Raw genomic sequence first — 6,000 nt, 5'->3', positions numbered from 1 at the left:
TTCTAGTTATCTATATTTAAACCATTAGATGAACTGAAAAAGTTATGATATTTTGGGTGATTGGAATAATCTTTGGAAAATAGTTTCGACAGTAGCAAGATATCTTAGGCTGGGAAGCTTGAAAAGCAGCTAGGAATTAAAACGAAAGTACTTTAATTTAGGTGAAAGGGAGGTAAGTCTCTTCTGGTATATCTTACGAGAATGAGAGGGTTGTATTAAAATGTGAGTTCTGGAGATGTGATAGAGAGGCGGAAAAAATGGCCAGGGATCTGAAGGTGCAGGCAGGAGGTATGATGTGTTGATGAGGTTTAGAGGGGATACCAGTGTCGTTTTTGGGAGTGATTGATACTTGAGAGGTCCCTAAAACATCAGATCGCTCTGTTGTCAGTTTCATTGGTTATGTGTAGCCATTTGATTCGGATGAAAGGAAAGCATTGAAATACGCTAGGAAGTTGGACACCTGAAGAATGAGCGTCATATATCCTATGGAAAGGCTAGAAGAGGAAATAACCGAGCCTGTTTCGACAATTGCATCTCTCCAAACCTCTGAGCCAATGAAGGAAAACTCTTGTTTTAGTATAGTTCGTGCAGACTGCAACAGTTCATCTCCTGTTAAGATTACCTCGGGTATTCTATGAATCAACAAGTTAGTATTGACAATATGGTCTTTAAAATACTCAGACTATTTATTTAGCCTTTTCTTGAATTGTGGGTTTGGTATTTTAAACATAAAACCAATTAAAGCAAGTTGGGTTGATTGAATTTATCTGACCAGAATTGGCTCTACTAGGCAACCTAGTAAGGAACGCACGCTAGCCGATCACAGTAGCCTAATATGTTATTTTGAGTTCTATTTAAATTCTATTGCATTTGAATGGTCCCTCAGGCACATTTTCTTACGAATTTATATTGTTATTCTTGACAATTCATATTGTCCTCCTGGGCATGGAATGAAGGCCAGGGTCCCGATTGCAAACGTGGTGCTTTCCTTAAATTGCTAGATTCGCGGCTTAGGGACCAGGTAATCCAGGTCTGGCTTACTGATGTTGTGAAGCCAGTTACTCTTAAGGTTTTATAAACACAATAAAGTAGTGTATAGAGAGGAGTTATACTTGAGACTGAACCTACCATGAAGAGCGAGGAAATTTTGGCTGTAGGTGCGGGTAAATTGTTGCATTGTATAGGGGACATTGCGATATGATGTTGACAGCCCGGGAGGTAAGTGTGCTTGTCCCATTTGCGAGGAGTATGGAGATAACCTGGAACATTTTATGAGTAATTGCCAAAGTTTGGAGAATTTAAGGAATAGTGTTTTTTTGGGGGGGGGGGTGAACCACGACTTCAAGGTATCTTGCAGACCTCTTCTATGTTTTAGAGGCACGGAAGTCGTGATCTCGAAGTGTTGAATGCCACTCTTGATTTATTCAATTTATGCGTATGTAATATCACAGTTTATATAATTAGCAGTATGATCTTTCCCTATCTCACCCTTTGTAAAAACCCGGGCCGAGGTGCATGTGCTCCAGAGAACCTATAAACATAAGCGACATTAGATCTTTTCACGGGTAGACAAGTCAGATCTCTCTTGAATGCGAAACTTGGCTTCAACGTTGAAACACTAATTTCGAAGAAACTAATTTTAAATTAATTTATTCCAATACATACATGAAAATCGGTAATTAGTAGTGCAATGTTATTATTAGATGTTTTAGGAATTAAAAATAGGTTTCGAAGTCTCAAGTTGGTTTCAAAGGCATTTTGAGAAAGCTTCTGCCAAAATACGTGTTCCAGGGTAATTGGACCGCTGATGGCAGATCAAATGAGAGGAGCTGTTTGTACGCGCCGATATAAATATATATATATATATATATATATATAAAATTAGTTCAGATGTTTATAGGAATTACAAGTAGGTTTCGAATTCGTTAGAACCCAAGTTCTAAAATTGGTCTCAATCAGGAACCCTTATCGCTATCTAAATTCACAGAGTGCAAAGATTTTGAAACAGAGGTGTTTATTGTTTAAAGTTCAGGAAAGGTCTGCCCATATCATTCGGAAACAATTATTGGAAACGAAACAAGTCTTATCTCTGCTCTCAGCCAAAACAGGTAACTAGACTTTTCAAGTATCACAGGGACTCCAATCAGAGAAAATAAATATCACGACGTGAAAAAAAATGATAAACCATCCAGTTGCGGATCCAGAGGGTGGGCGAGGGTTACCCCCCCTAAAGTAGTGTAATTTACCTAATTAACGCAAGTTTGCATTAATTAAACTTACTCCTAACGCAAGTTTATCGGTTCAACCTATTTCCCCCCCCCCCCCCCTAAAAAAATCCTGGATCCACCCCTGAAACCATCACACCTATTCCACCAGTTATTAGAAGAAAAAAATTCCTTATTTTCACAAATTTCATCAACTTCTCGCCCCTTTTTTTTATAAAATCCTTCATAGGCCCATCAGTCGAGTCCACTGTATATAAATAATAGATTGTCATAATTTGTGTATAAATTAAGTCATACATGTGGGATGGGACACTTGCAAACCACTTGGTCGGCTCATCAAGTTTTTTTCTGCTTTCGCAATTTCGAATAATGCACTTTCTAACCATTTCTCATTGATTGACGCATACACACTAATCCATAAGTGCACAAATAAGTGGGAGGAGCTTTTTGTTCGCACCGAGAATGAAGAGCCAGAAATCATCTGCGGTAAACTTACTGCTAATTATATAAACTGTGATATATATATATAGACGCCGGGCCGATGAGGGAAGACCGGTGGCGGGGCCAAAACAGCGCGCCGCCGGTAAGATGTCTGCGGCGCGCCTTCGGTGCGATAGTGTTGACCGTAAACATTAATGTTTTCCATCAGTCTTTCTCAAATCATAGCTTAAATTTACATCAGATTCGAGCCTATTCATGAGTTGAAAAATTCACAAGTCGCTGGCTGGAAACGGCTGTGGCGTTTCAGAACCCTTGCATAATACGAGTAGTTGAAGTATCCATTAGCTATGTATTCTTAACATATATAATTATCAAAATAAATAGTTTTTTTTTCATCGAGCATTACTGCATACTAAACTTCAAATACCTTTTCACAAAATTCAGTTATCTGGGTAAAAACTTTGAATATAACTTAGAAGCTTAATTTTTTCACAATGCCTTTTGCCTATATCTGTTCTCTCGCCTTTAAAACAGCTGAAATGGGTGACTTTGATATTGATTGTTTTTTTTTGCTCTTTTGGATTCCTAAAAAGCCTTCTTGTATTAAAAACTGATTGAACCCCTGTCATCACTATACTATCGATGTTTGCACCTCATGTATTTTTCACTGTTCCATTTTCGAAGTTTTTAAGTAAAAGTGATAAAAAGCGTATCCGCGTGTACTTTTTCCGGTTTTGTAAATATTTTCTTGGAATTCCTCTACGTTTCAAATATAGGTATGTTAATCACAATTCGGAGTAGTTTAAATCACTGTTAAAATGGATCAACAATGCGACCGATTTCTTAGACGATCTAGAGAAAATAGAATAAATTTTCCCCTTAATTGTCTCGTTTAATGGAAAAATAGTTTTGTTGCCATTGCTTTACTAAAACAGCTATTTATGCGTTATGTAATATGAGTCTTTAGGTGTTATGTTTTATGAGTGTTTTTGGTGTTATGCACTAATGAGTTATCATAAGCTATTTATTATATATTCATGAGCTATTCAGTATGGTGAGCTACTTGTTGTCGTCCTTTTCGTTAGAAGTGTAATTTTGTATTTTCAGTTTTCTTTTCATTTATTTCCTATACTCCTCTGTGTACATCATGTATGTATAGATCACAGTTTATATAATTATCCAGTAAGCTTATCGCAGATCATTTCTGGTCTTCATTCTCAGTGCGAACAAAAAGCTCCTCCCACTTCTTCGTGCAGTTATGGATCAGTGTGTTTGCGTGTATCAATGAGAAATGGTTAATAAGTGTATTATTCGTAATAGCGGGTTTCCACTTGTTTCCGATTGTTTCGCGTCTGACTTGTCTACCCGTGAAAAGATCTGATGCCGCTTATGTTTCTACGTTCTTTGAAGCACTCACACCCCGGTCCGGGTTTTTATAATGGGTGAGATAGGGAATGATCATACTGGATAATTATATAAACTGTGGTATAGATGGCATAAATAAATTATTATTATTATAGCTTCCAATATTCTAATTTTGGTCTGCATACTTATCTTCCTGTTCTTCCAAACTTTTTTAACTGCGAAAAAACACCCAGAGCCTTGGCTATTCTACTTTTAATATATTAACTGCTCCCACCGTCTTTACTAATATTACTACCAAGGTAAGTGAAGCCGTCCACCTGATCAATCTTTTCGTTACCCAACGTCACCTTTTCATCTTTACTTATTACTAGCCTTAGAGACATAGTCAACATTGATTTTCAAACCTATTCTAGCACCCTGAACTCGCGAAACCTCACACTTTCATCTAGGATGCTTAAATCATCAGCATAATCTATATCCAGAAGATTTTTCCTCCCCATTTGATCCCGTGTTCTCCCATTGCCTTTCCTGTGCTCTTTAAGACAATGTCCATCTTAAAAAAAGATCAGAAATTAAATATAAAAAAAAACAAGTTTCCCAACTGAAAATAAGGAGTAACATCAAACTTAAAGCGAACAGAAAATATTACGTGTAATATTTTGGGTTCGCCCCCTGGTCATACCTCGCTCTTTAAGCCAAAGATTTTTTAGTACTTTCATAAGAGATATTTATCCTAAGTAACGGCCTTTATGATTAAGTGGTCATTTTTAAATAATAGGAACAAAATTCGAACTTTAGCTTAAAGAGCGAGGTATTGACTTGGGAGCGAACCCCCTAACGTACGTATTAAAAATGTTTAAATATAGAGACTCGTTAAGTAAGTTAATTCGTAACTTATGTGTATTTATTACTAATAAAAACGTTCGTAAATGAAATTAAACAAGTTTCGAGAAAGCCCTTTACCCAATTAAAGGAAAATTAATATGCAAATTTTGTTTTAATTATTCATGTACGTTGAGCCAAAATCAAAACCTACATTAATTCAAAAACGTTCGAAAATTAAATAAAAAAACAATCTTTTTTTTTACCGTAAGTGAGTAACGACGTTAAAACTTAAAACGAAAATAAAATTTTTATTATATGGAAGGGATTGTCCCCTCTTCACCACCTCGTTCTTTGCACTGTAGTTTTACTTCATAACAACTCTTATTTTTGTTAAACAATACAAAATTAGTATAAAGATCGAGGCATCGAGGAGGTGACAGCCCCTTTCATTTACGGAATAATTTCTGTTCGTTTTAAGTTTTAACGTCGTTCCTTACTTTCAGTTAAAAAAACTCGTTTTTTTTATTTAATACCATACAAGGATAAGACCTTCGCTAAAGATCTTTTGTCAACGGAATCGAACGCTTGCTCATAATTTATAAAACTGAGGACCAAAGGTGTTTGATAACTCAGGCACTTCTCAATTATTTATTTAAGAGTGAAAATTTGCTCGACACATACTCTACCCTTTCTAAAGCCGCACTGTTCTGCTCTTATAACTTTATCTACAGCATCTCTCAGTCTAAAAAGTATCATATTACTAAGTAATTTACTACCTAAAGCCTCGATAATTACCACACTCACTCTTATCACCTTTCCCATACAGCGGCTTAATTAGGGTCTTCCTAAAATCGCTAGGTACTTCCGCTTTTTCAAAAATCGTACTCACAATCTTCAGTAATTTATTTCTAACCTCAGAGCCATCAAATTTAAGAAAATCATTTTCCGCACTGTCAACATCTAGAGCCTTATTATCTTTTAATACTGTCACTCTATCTTGGCTTAGCACATTCCCAAGATGTTCCGTCCATCTCTCTTTAATTATTTTCTTACCAGTAATTGTGGCCCCGTTCCTATCTTCAACTGGGACAAGTCCAGGTTGACTACCTCCTCTCAATTTATTTACATGCCAGTACGATATTTT

This window comes from Artemia sp. Qi Xiang Cuo, chromosome 15, assembly GCF_049724085.1.
Source record: "Artemia sp. Qi Xiang Cuo chromosome 15, ASM4972408v1, whole genome shotgun sequence".
In the NCBI taxonomy this organism is placed as follows: Eukaryota; Metazoa; Arthropoda; class Branchiopoda; order Anostraca; family Artemiidae; genus Artemia; species Artemia sp. Qi Xiang Cuo.
Note: the sequence above shows the minus strand (reverse complement) of the source record.